The sequence below is a fragment of the Hippoglossus hippoglossus genome, chromosome 23 (assembly GCF_009819705.1).
Source record: "Hippoglossus hippoglossus isolate fHipHip1 chromosome 23, fHipHip1.pri, whole genome shotgun sequence".
Classification (NCBI taxonomy): Eukaryota; Metazoa; Chordata; class Actinopteri; order Pleuronectiformes; family Pleuronectidae; genus Hippoglossus; species Hippoglossus hippoglossus.
In genome coordinates this window covers 10,628,009-10,641,687 of record NC_047173.1, presented here as the reverse complement: position 1 = coordinate 10,641,687, position 13,679 = coordinate 10,628,009, and the positions used below count along the sequence as shown (strand labels likewise).

General features: G+C 41.2%; 1 protein-coding gene across 2 annotated transcripts in view; it reads left to right on the top strand.

Annotated features, from left to right (window-relative positions):
- Positions 1–4,103: 4,103 nt before the first annotated feature.
- adipor2 (adiponectin receptor 2) overlaps positions 4,104–13,679 on the top strand; it is a 48,673-nt gene continuing 39,097 nt past the window's right edge. For both annotated transcript variants that reach the window (XR_004613180.1, XM_034579018.1), the window contains exon 1: positions 4,104–4,236. The gene's annotated coding sequence lies outside the window, so the exon portion shown is untranslated. The remainder of the gene's footprint in view (positions 4,237–13,679) is intronic.

Genomic DNA, 13,679 nt, shown 5'->3' with positions numbered 1-13,679 from the left:
TTGGAGCATTTATCTACATCCCTGCCTGTTGCAGCTGGTGTAAAGTAGACTCACCTGAAAACACACACACACACACACACACACACACACACACACACACACACACACACACACACACACACACACACACACACACACACACACACACACACACACACTGGGGCCAGACAAACAACTGGCAAATCCAACAGTTACCGAATACACTTCAAACAAACACAAATCAATAATGCAACACAGACACATGCTGCAGGATCAAATGGGAACCATGCCAAAGTTGATAAATGTACTGAACTCAGCACCATGCTGTTTTCACAAAGGCTATATTTTGGGGTCAATATCCATTGTGATTGCATTCAGTTATTTCAGTGAAAGGTTGAGCAGTTTGTGGCTGGATCCATGATGTGCTGTGTGGGTATTTTTCACTGCAAAAACATTGGAAAAGAAGTTCATGCAAACTGGAAAATTAAATCAGGCTAAACGTCATCACCTGAAAAGGAAATCCATGCGTGAAGATATCATCCGATCACTTTGAGGAATCCGGGGCGGCAACCACGAACGGTTCATTTAAAAGAAATCTCATACGGCCCAGAGTCACACCTGCACCACCAGCAGGTAAAATCACGTGACATGGATGAGATACTGAACATACCACACAATAATGGACGATTATCACAGGTGCCCACCAGCCTACACGTGATAAACAACGCAACTATGAGGTGTGTGAGGTGACGAGAGAGGTGCGGTGATCTCAGGGGGTGTGGTGGGTGTGAAGCAGTTTATGTCACGGGCTCTTCCCTTCTGTCACACCATATGTGTGCATGTGAGTGCGTGTGCTAGGTCAGGGCGTCAATGCCCAAATCAGGACTTGTGTGCGCAACATTCAGGTTTGCCTTGTTTTGGATGTTCTAGCTGTAGCTCTATAAGTCACAGGTGTCAAAAAAATATGTTAGCTCCTCATTTAATTAACATTTTGACATACATCACACTTCTTGTAATGTTGTATTTTTGAATCAACAATGTCAGAACTTTAGCTGACCCTGTTACCAGAAAGTAAAACTGAATGTATAAACACTTAATTTAACAAAAGACATACACAAAACACACACCTGCTGTAAGGTGTGGTCTACCTGTTGTGACTTGAGGAGAATGGTTGTCATGTCTTTAATACACATATACACATAGCCAACAGCTAGTGGAAACTTACTTGTACTAGGAAGTAAATTATAGGAATTAATAACGAGCTACAGAATTTTTTATAGAAATGCTAATGAAAGTTGTTTTCTATCCTCTGTGTGTCTGAACTAGCCACCAGATATTGTGTTTATTGTTCTTTAAGAATTAAGTTTATTTCCTCAGAGGGAACACAGAATTAAAGACACACAATATGTGTGCACATATTAGGTTTTACAGACACACTGAACAGCCCTGATTGACTCTAACGTGTCTTTAATTGAGTCCAGCAAAGTCTTCAATAATCACCACAGTCATGAAGCAGGAATCGAGTCTGTACTTTGTTGCTCCAGTTGGTACATAACAACAGATTATGGCCACATGATCCAAGGAGGGGCCTGCACGCATGTTCCCACATAGACACAGGCAAAGCAACAAAGAAACATTTAAATGCAGGATTAGAAACCTGAACGTGGCGCAATTATCGACGTTATGCAAAACAGTGCGTCACCCTGCCAAATGCAGTATATGCCGGCACCACTGTGAGCTCAGCGTTGGGTTGTGGAACCAGCCATCCGACATATTTAGTATGTCAGACCATTTGCTAAAAAAGGCATTTGTATTTGGTAAATACTGGAATGAGCCTGAGTAAAAACACTTCACTTCTATATCCCTACACTTTTTTACCTAAAGCTTAAAACAAAGCATTGCAAGCTATGATGCTGATAGATCGTGTTTTCTTCTCTGATATCTGGCCAGCTATTAGTCATGCCGTATTATCTGCTTTTCCTAAGAGGGAGCGGGATGACAGAGACAAATTCCCCAGAAAAGACCATTTGAACAGAACCAACCAATCCTTCTTCTTTTTAAACACTTCGTCCTGTGTCTTCAGAGAAACATGCAGAACCACACCAAAGGAGGCTGAAGTCACGTCACATAATGTGCCTGCGTACACAGAGTCCTTCGCACAGAACTCTACAGAGGCATCACTTATACTGTACGAAAAAAAAATCAATGACCATGAGGATGGACTTTGTCAGAGCCAGCCAGTTCCCCTGATTAGCTTAAAAAAACACTGTTAGTCAATAAAACCATGTGCTGAGTAAATTGTGGGTAATGTAAAAGGAATTTTCAAGTTGAATGTCCCATGTGACGCCATTAGAAATCCAAAAATACTGTAAACCCCTTTGCTTTGGTCAGTCACATCAAGTTCCCTCCCTGCTTTATCTATATTATACCATTTTACAGTATGTTTCATAGAAGTTGTCCCTCAATAAAGATAAAGATAAACCAATAAACTTCCCCTCAGTTAAACAACAGTAAAACCTCAACCATAATGAATGCTCCTTATCAATCAGATAAGCTGTGATAATGAATTTAGGGCCCCAGGAGCATACCGCAGTCACAGTATATCAAAGTACGCACATAACATCACACAATGATTTACATTCATATGCATCAGCTAAAGCCATGGCAGCAAGATTGTCATTATTTACAGTGCCACCTCTTTTAAAAATGTTCTTTCTCTGGTCCGCTCCTCTACCGAAAACAAAAAGATATCTGTTGGGAAAGTTGCTGAGCGTTTCTGCATTCGTGCACCGGATTAACCCGACCAACGAAAGTGGGCTGTTTAGTAACGCACCCAGCTGCCAATGACCATCCATTTGCACAATCATGCAATCAGAGCTCATTGGGAGATAGCAGAGTGTGCATCTGAGTGTGTGTTCTGTGTCAGTGTGCAGTGTAAACTCATGGATGTGTGCACCCCAGGGCCGGGGGGCAGAGAGGACACAGAGCAGGTCATCCAGCAGTGGGGTGATTCACAGCATGAACTCATTACTTTTTTCTACCACACTGCACAGTGCTTCCTTCCTTCTCAAGTGGTGGAGCTGCAGTGTCACACCACCAACACCTTATTTATAATGTACAATTGACTACATGAGGTGAGGATTTATAATCTGGGTGTAAGAATTCATTAAGAACCTCACTAATGACATTGCTATTGCGACAAACTAACATCCTCTTGTTTTTAAGTGTACCCATGAATATTTTTTTCCCACAAATAGATGAAAATCACAATGTTCCTTGATCCGACCCTGATCCAGACCCGTACCAAATTTTAATGGATTCTCTCCTGACTCATATCGCATCCTTCCAACCAGTTTTCTTGGTAATCCATGTGGTAGTTTATGTGTAATCGTGCTAATTTACAGACAGACAAACAAACGCAGACGAAAACATGACCTCCTCGCCAGAAGCAACAACATACACACTACTGTTGGAATAATTAGATCATACCGGTGATCGCGAGAAAATGAATAAATAATTTAGGTTGTATCAAGTGTATATACACCAAACATCCGTTGCCATCAGCTTCTTAGCTTCTCAGCTTTTTATACGTTGATTTTATGTAATCATTTTACATAAGGATGACTTTAATATCTATAGGGGAGTGTTGGTTGAAACCATATAAAGTCTATGGGTGAAACAAGCAGGTTGAAAATGTCTCTTTGGGCTGTGGGATGACGTATTGAGTGCTACTGACTGATAGTAAACCAGCAGGGTTGACCAAGCATTTTAAAACTTGGTCAATTGCCACATGGCAGCTTCTTGCCAAACCAGTTTCTTCCTGCTGCAAGTGAGTTTACACACAGGAGAGTGTGTCGCTCATGTGTCACTCATGACACATCTATTTCATAAAATTTCTCACAAATTTGTCCTAACTCTTAAAAATAGCTCCATCCACTGATTTCTACATTTTCACCACGTTGAATGAGCTCACAGTTCCTAAAACTACAAAAACATGACACGGACTCCTCTTCCGCTTCCTGGTCGTCGGCGATTGGTCAAATTGGTCCGCTGAGCGATCCGATTGGCTCGCCGCCGCTCATGCGAGCAGCGTCATTGGCTGATTACCTCCCTCGGACGCCTGTGGTTCCAGTGCTGTGTAACCTCCACTCAGTGAGTCCTCAGAGTCCAGGAGGAGACGAGCGGCGGAGACAACTGTCTGCGAACTGACTTACACGACCCCGGGGGGACGCACGCCTCTGCAGACAGCGGCTCCAGGTGAATAACGAAACTCGTGTCTGTCCCCGCGGGTTGTAATGTCCCTTCTTCCGCGTTGTTTCGCACTGTTAAATCCACGCAGGACTTGGTCCTCGCGTTGCGTTAGCGCCTCCGTGGAGGGAACCTGCCAGCTAGCAGCTTTGCTATCCAGCTAATTCCTGCTGTCAAAACAACAAGAGAGACGCGTAATCTGCTAGCCCGCGACGGACCACCGCTTTGTTTTGTCGTTGCGCGGCATTATCACGCACGCAGAGGCGGTATTTCGTGTGTTTGAAGGCAGATTTGTGGCCGTGGGAAGCTGTCAAAGGGAAACGCACGCTCTGTGTCGGAGTTACGAGGGTTGTTTCGGATGTGGCAGCCCCTGTTAGCGGACTAGCCAGCTCGCTACGTCGGTGTAAACAAACCGTGATCTCAGCCTGTCGGCGGGATGCTGTCCGCCTCTATGGGTGTCTGTCATCTTCTGCAACGCAGTCTGGATGAAAGGAGAGGTAAAATACAACCACGGCAGCGTAATATTAAAGGAGTCGAACAGCTCCTTTGTGTGTTTGTGTGTGCGTGTGTCTGTGTGTGTGTCTGGTGCTGGAAGTGCTCGTGCTGTCAACAAGAAGGTAGTGAGGCTGGAGTTTGGGGTTTTCTTTGTCTTGCTTGCTCGCCCGTGTTGACTCCTGTGTATACTCTGAGTTTACATCACTGCTTTGTGTGTCTGTTATCTCACTGCTGATGCAGGTAGCTGCTGTAAAAAGGCAGATTTATTTGACAACATGACCATTCTGCTGTGGTCCATCTCTTTGTTGCTCTGTGAAATCACGAAAAATTCTGTAAGCAATCTATACCTGCGTGTGCTTTAGTTACATATTTTCAGATCATGATAATAATAGTGCTTTCTGCAGAGTGTACCCTTTGTGCCATGCAGTTATCATCTCATAAACACATGATATGAATGGATGGAAGATAGTGTAAGTTGATTTCCTGTTGTTGAACCACAGTGACTTGGAGACTTGTCCTGATCCCAGACTGTCCGCCCCTGTGCTTCAATATGAGACTGCAGACTAAATGCAAGTTTCTCAGTAATGTTTAATGTGTTGTGTTGAACAGGCGGGACAGAACACTAACTTTTTTATTATTGATCAGCCAACATTCACTATTTCATGTCAATGATAACGCTTTAGAATGACACTAAAACGGAAGATTAGTTCTTCAGGTTTAAATTACGATTTTACATGAAACTAAGCAGGTATTTGTCGGGAGTAAACCCGCTGAAAGAAGATGACTGACTCTTTACCCACTGCCAGCAGAGGAATTTACCTTTCTGTTTCTTACCCTTGGTGAGTTATTTTCGGCGTCACATATGTCTGGAACCTACGCATCGGAAACCTCTCGGTCGTGCCAGTGTTGCATCCTGTATGATACCAAGTAAAAATTACTGTTGCCCGGCATTCTCAAAATGAAACAAACAATAAGTACACAAATGTGCGTGCCTGAAACTTCAATGTCCATCATAATGTCTTGCGGGAAAAGGTCGATCATCAGCGTATAGCCAAAATACAGAAGAGAAAGTAATTAGCGCATTTACTTGGGTGTCATGTTTCCATCGCTGTTGATCAGAGCCGATAAAAACCCATGTTTCCTGGAGAGTAATTCGCCTCAGGACTGAATGGCTATTGTATCCATTCCACTTGAAGATGAAAGCCAGATGTTACTTGGTGTTAGTTTTTTTTTTTTTTTGACCAGTGGAAAAAGGGGCTTTATACATCAGTCATCACCAGCAGGAAATATTGTCAAACTTTGCAGCTGCAGCAGCATTTACCAGCACTTACTCTGTGACCACTGAGTAATACATTCTATAGCTACTATATACTGTATTTAGAAAGACCATGGATTGTTAAATTCTCATTTCATCGCTCCATTTTATGTCTTTTTCGTTTTACTGACTACAAATGCTGCATGTATGACCATCCCATTTTGTCACAAAGCATGAGGTCATGTCATAAATATTTCATGGGCTGGGTAGCTGATAGCCTTTTTGTCTTGAACCCAAACTTTATATGTTCAAAAACACTCCCAGCTGTCCACTTAGTTCGAGATTAAACTATGGATACTTCATGCAGCAACGGCTTAACTATTTGCGTTAAAGTCCATTTTTATCAAGTTTTTCTTGTGTAGTTTGACCCTTTGAGGTCTTCAGTGTCATTATTTCCACGTTCAACTCTGATCCTATTCAACTGCAGCCGAAAAGAAACCTTAACTTGTGATCTATAAATATAATGACACATGCCCGTCCCTGTTGCTCCTCTGCAGGACAATGTATTTCTGTGTCTAAGCCTGCACGGATGCAAAGCAGATCCATGCATCATTTTTATGTCGAGTAATCATGTGCAGTAGAAAAACCATGTCATGCATAAAGCACAGTACCAGAGAAAATTTACCACATAGCCTCCATTTATCTGAAATGTCTCCGAGCTTTTAAATCCTTCTAATTAGGACATTTGCTGTACTCTCCTGTTAAAAGTTATTGATTTGCAATTTTCCAAAGAATGAATTCCCAACATCCATTATTGCTGGAGTTGATGTGTGCGCCAACTCTCACCCTGCTACACATGGCTACTGAGCAGTACGTCATGTTTTTTAGTGGAAGAAGTACAACTCTCCGGAGAATTTAATGTAGAATGAAGTCAGTCTTTGACAGCGTGCCAGCCAGGCAGGAGAGCGGCTAAACATAGCTTCTGAGAACAGCAGTGAACTGTCGTGGCTAAATTGATTGATCATAAGAAAGAGTAGCTGCCTCTCTCTCTTTCTTTTATATTCCTCGTCTCGCCTGTGTCTATGCTTTTACTTTTCCTCACAACCCAGAGAAAGAGGTGTGTGGTGCACAAAGCAAAAAGAAGTACGTCTTTCTGTTAAATGGTTTATATGGTCTGTCATGTTGTTGCCTAAGTGAGCATACACGCACATTAATTCTTGTTAATTACTCTGTCCATAGGCACAGTAAGCTTCTTAAACAGCAGTAACAGAATGTGTTTGTGTCCTTGTGTGTGAGAGTTACAGCTACAACATTTGTACGTGCTAAAGTTTGCTAACTGGCTATAAATGATCATCGATTAATTAATAAAGCTTTCAAATGTGAGTATTGTCTGTTCTGATCGATCAAACCATTGAGAAAATTAACTATGAATATTATTGTTAATTAAAGCCTTTTGTTAAATTATCGCACATTTCTGTATATGGAATGTACAGTATAGCAGAAAAGCTTCTTCATGTTGCAGCACTTAACACATAACCTGAGCTAATTTATTCATGTTGAATTCACCAACCCAGTTTCACACCCTGGTAGAAAGCTGAGAAGAAAACGTAAATTTAGAAGTTTTTAACAGTTATTCGGGAAAATATATAAACTTCTGTGTTTAATTCAGCCTTCTGCTCATCTCACAGACTGTGGAAGGCGACCTGATCTAGTCAGTAGTTTTAGGTTTCCAGTTTTCATCAGAAGATTTAAGGGGGCTATTTTTATCTGCATGTTACCAACCTCTGGACCACCACCCAGTGCTTGCAAACCACTGCATTTGGTTTCACTGTGTTTACCAGCAGTGCCCAACTGTGCACCGGCCTTGTAGTGGTCGGTGTCTGCTCTGTGTTTAAATGGTTGGTGGTTAGGCACCATGTTGAGCAGGGGTGGGGAAACTCTCCGATGAAGGCCATGTCCATTTTTATAATATATAACCATGAGGGACGCTATCCTCTTTAATGCATTGGCTGGAACGGCTTCTCTTTGTTGAGGTGACTCATGACAGATGGTAGTAATGATGATCATGCTACTCACATATGGTTGTTGTATAAAATAGGTATTGTGTTTCTATTGTGGAAATCTGTGATTGGGGTCTGTTGGTTTGTTGGTTTGTTGGTTTGTTTGCTTATAAGCAAGATTACCATAAAATTCTGGATGGATTACAATTAAACTTGGTGGAAGGGGCGCTATGTGTCAGGGAAGATTCCATTAAATTTTGGTGCAAATCCAAATTAGAAATCTGGATCCAGTGAATTTAAACCTGGTTTCGTAAGGGAACTGTTGGGCCTTGTTATGCGCTCGCTCTACTGAGAGTCATTGTTATTTGATTTTTTTGTCCGTTTTTGTCGACTATGTTGCTTTGGTCGATCTCCACAGGGACACCTACGATGCAGTTGTGCCGTTATTGACGTTGCATTTCCCCAATCCACCACGTGTAGTAATGCACTACGTGGCTCTCTGCCTGTCTGTACACTATGAATGAGAGACTAAGAGTGAGTACGTGTGCGCTGCTCACTTCACACTGGGTGTCTTTGTGTATCTCTCTATCATAAGACTGCTGGCAGCCTCATCAGAAACTCACTGCTGTACCAGGACTGAGGGGACACCAGGCGACACACACTGACACACACGCACACCGTGGATATTGACTTACATATTTTCTTTATATTAAAATTTTTGTTCTCTTTGGGTGAAAGGCAACTATGATAGTGTTTTGTTATAGCGTGGGGTCCAAAAGTGTAGACCACTTTCCCATTTTGTAGAAAAACAAGTCAAACAGGCTTGCAAGTCATCCAAAGTCTCTATCACTCAGTTTCACATGAGGCGGACCCCACCCATGTGAAGCTGCGAGGAGATTAAAGCACAGGGAACAGTAGTTATTTGCATTCAGGTGTAGCTGCCTGGAGACACAGAATCAAAATACCAAATAATATGGGTGTGTATGTCTCTGGTATATGTTTAAGCACTGGCCTCAGTGCAACCACAGTTCCAGTGAACAGTAAAAGCAGTCATGTGGGTTTAAACAGCAGCTTTAAATCATTGTAAAGCTGCCTCAAACCCAAAGGGAAGCCTAATCACCTGCGATAGGAACTCGCACACAGGGTTGCGGCACAGAGAAGTAAACTGCACGAACAAATATAGAGACAAATTCAAACTTGGCCTTAGTTAAGATAATAGTTGTCTTCAGGAGGTCATTTCACTGCAGAGGCTGACTATGTCCATGTTTTAATTGCTTTGTAGGAACAAAGCTCCTGGGACACACACACACACACACACACACACACACACATTGACATTTATTGACATCAGTTCTGTTTTTCTTTGTACCTGAGTAAGCAAGGTCAGGGACTTAAGATATTGACAGTTTAACGAGGTAGAGTTGTCACCAACACTGTACAAATCCCTACGTTGATTGAAATACTCCCACATACACCCACTACCATGACTCCCATCAGCAATGCCCCTTTTGACAATAAGACATTGCCATGTAAACAGCGTTTTCTGATTGTACTCAGAACAAGCAAGATTCGAATCAGGACATGTGGAGTATCTTATTCACATTATGTCCTTTTGGAACATTTTGCAACATTGCCGTACGATACATTAACGGCACATGCTTTGATTGTAAGCAAGTAGAAGAACGTAATGTTGATGTGTCATAATCAGACCAAGCTCTGTAAAATGTAAACGGGCAAATAAATGGAATATTCTATTGGCAACTCATGTAAACGTCATAATCGGAGTATTGTCTTATTCAGAAGGTTCAGAGGTTCATGTTTGACTAGTACTGATATCGGCAAAAAAAACAGACTGACATGTCGGCCGTTCAGGAGTTAAGTTCAACTCACCATGTGGTTTAAAGGCCAATGTGCAAAATGTGTTGTAACTGGATGTGTGGTAAGATGTATGTGTCTGCAGCTTTTAGACTGAATACTGTGCTGTTGATTGTGCGTCAGTCATTTAACTCCAGTACTGTGGCACCTTTTAAAAGGAAAAGTGATGTCATTGTCAGTGAAGCTGATATGTTGAAAGTGGCAACAGAAAATTTCAACCCAATGCTCTCATGCATAAAGTAAAAATACAGGTCTGACTAGCTGCCTGCATATGCACCTAATTTGCATTGTTCCTTAACATATTGAAAATTTTGTTAAATGTGTTAAAGACTGGATAAGCATAGTCTTTGTGTTTCAGCTTGTGGAAACTTTTGCTCTCTAATAAACTTCCACGAGTAAAGAAAAGATAAAGATCGGAGTAAACCTGTGTTTGCTGATAATAGACCAGTTTAACCTGCTTTTAACAAACTCCGTCACCTGCTGACCGGGCAGAGTGTCTGTCCCACCTGAAAAACCAGGTTTGAGATAATGGAAAAGCTCAAGGTCACACTAAAGTCAGAGTTTTGCTTCAAGGTGGGATTCAACTCATTGTTTAAATGACACTCTGTAAATGACTTATAGTTTCTAACATAACTCATCAGTGAAATATCTCAACTATTAGGGCGTAGTAAGAAAAAAAAAACAAGGACAGATTTATCAACATTTGACGAAAATTCAGCTTTTAACTCTGTATTCTTCTTCTGTGTGTACTATAATGTAACCATATGTAGTTCAATTAATGGGGAATTTATTTAAAAAAAAAGTATGTGCTGTTTCCTGTTTTGTGTGTGTGCGTGAGAGACAGAGAGAGACAGAGAGAGAGAAATGACATAGCAGGTGACAGGCCACAGGCCAAATCAGATTAGGTGACTCAAGTCAGTGAGCACACACTGAAGGGAAAACGTTGCTTGTCGAGGACTGGGAACTGTTCAAACATCTTAAATACTGCATCCTGAATAATTGCTTTAGTAAATATCATTTAACCGTTCTTATTTTATGCACTCATAGTGGTTTACGACAAAAACAACAACTATTAATTGCCAGTCTGTGAATGTAACATTGATGAATAGAAATATTTAAATGCTGGAATTGAAGTGGGATCCCTCAGATTACCAAATCACGCCAATACCACTCCAACAAAGAATATTCCCAGTTGTAGGTGTGTTTATATGTAGGTATACAGAAGCTCAGTGTATGAGAAAATGTACCAAGGTAAAGGGCTGTCTCACGGCAAGATGATGCCATCAAACGACTCAAAATATAGTGCATATTTAAACTGATGATTTTTAGGGTTAGTAAATACATTTTTACTGTTCACCCACTAACCAGCGCATTTTGCCGGGGCTTCTGCAAACTGCTCCTAAATCTACTGCAGGTAATGAAATGACTATGGATAAGTACCTCTACCCCACTTCAAATAACCCAAACTATCCCTTTAAGGCCTTTTTCATATAAATTTATACAGAGTTTAGTAAATAACCATGTATAATCTCAGACATAGCGTCATCCTCAGTGTCTCTGCTCATCTCAGTCTCAATATTACTCTCTACAGTCTGGTTTTCAGTGTGTCTATATGTGTGAACGTGGCTTTTGTTTTGCCATCATGTGGAGCAACTGCACAGTAATTGCACAATGCTGTTTGACCTTTGTCCCATATTTGTTTTTTTGCGGAATGAAAGCAAAGACAAACACTGCTTTTTCCTTCAAATAGTCTGTGACAATGTGTCATCGCACTGTGACCACACACTCATGCAGCCCCCCGGGGCGGCTGCATGTCAGACTAGCAGACGATGTTGCAAACCAGGTTAAGTGAGTCACGTCTTCTGCACATCTCAAACATCTTTTCCTCAGACATCTCTCCTTTTGTTTCTCCTTTCGTTTGCAGAAGTCGGGTCATGCTTTCACCCACTTATGTCCATCTGCAGCGGACTTCCTCATATTTCGGCAGCAACTTGGAATCGTTTAGGTCATTTGCAGAAGCCCTGGTGTTCTATTAAACATCATTAATGCACTAGAGATAGGCAATATGTTCAAATGTTCCAATTGCCGACCATTTCTTCAACAATCAGTGGTTTCCGATATATACTATATTTATTATTTAGAGTTATAACAAACAAATAATTGTAAAGCTCAAAAGCTGTCTGGCACTATTTGAAAGAGGGTCAGATGGCGTCAGTTGAAGGATGACTCCGCTTGAGATGTCAAACGGGTGGAGATATGTGCTGCTAAATCATCAGGGTACACAACATTACGCATACAGTTTTAATCTAGTTCTTAAATATCATTGATGAATTGACGCTCTGCTTATCAACACAAATCAAAAAGAACAGTGGCCACTCAAGATGGTTTGATTGTCATTTAGCCACTACTATGGAAATCAGCACAACAACAATGTTTACAATGTGGCAGATCAAGCAGGAGAAACCAAGTCGTCGCAGGGCGTTGATTTAACTTAACAACACGTCCATGGACGCGACTCCTGGACCCACACTGCCCGTCCATGCTAGTGGATGTGAGGTTCACTTAAGCTGCCAGTTCCTATTAGCATACACTTAGAATTTCACACTACAGGTTAAATACTTACCAAAATAAAATACCAAATGTAACATAAGTTATCAATAAAATAAAATGGCAATAATCACCCCAAAAAACAAGCAGACTTAGACTGAGCACATCACTGAAGCCGATATATTCGTCCAGTCTCCCAACATTAATGCATAAAATGATTTGTGTGATTTTATTCTACTGAATAGTCACAGCCATGACAGATTGACTCCTTCAGTCCACAGTTTTTAAATAGCAGAAAAGGGCATTTCTACTTCTTGTTCATTCCACCTCCACTTTTTGCTGCTCAGGTCTCCACACAAACTTGCTCTCTTGAGTAAAAAAAATCCTAGAGAACAAATCAATTACCATTGACATTTCTCTTTAGTTTTCAGCAGCTCTCGTTTTCTTTCTTTTCTCACTTCTTATTTTTTTCTTTTCATGTGAGTTTCTGTTGGTTTGTCTGGCAGTAGCCAGGATTGATTTTCAGAGCCACTTCTTCTGTGACAATGACTGAGTCCACACTGTGACTGAGTGTGTGTGTGTGTGTTTAATTGGAGCTATTTTCTCTCTAGCTGGTTAGCATGCTAATCTTATGTATCCCCAAGTACAGTTTAGGGTAAGAAGAAATGTGTTTATTAGTTATACATGTATCACCGACAAAATCGGCATTCGATTGCCACCAATCATTATGTGTGAACTCTTTAAATGCTTGATTCGAGACACTTGCTAATGCAGTCAATCAGAGCCTAGCAGGTTAAATATCATATGTTTAATACGTACAAGATCAGGTACGAGGGACCTGGACTGCAGGGTGATGGAGCGGTCAGAGAGATCCCTTTTTAAATAGATGTTCACATCAATAGCATTCAGGGCAGACTGTTATGTGCACAGCAGTGTGTTGCTAAACGTACACAGTTTGAAGTAGGTGAACCTTGCTTCTCTAAAGCTATTTAATGCCCGGGTTCAAAACATCACACAGACAACCTGCAGTGACATGTAGAGCAGGTAAGATGAGCTCTATGACAATAAACTAAAAATAAACATTGTAAGGACGAAGTCAGAGCTGAATATTTTGTTCCAGTCTAGCAGCATTAACACAAATGTGTCAGACAAATCCAGCTCCTTTGACCTTTCAGTTATTCTTAACTTCCACAAAGTTGTCTACATCGACAACCTGAAGACTTTTATATTGGGGGTCGAAGGTCACATCAGTGATACTATTATTTAAAGATTGAAAATTT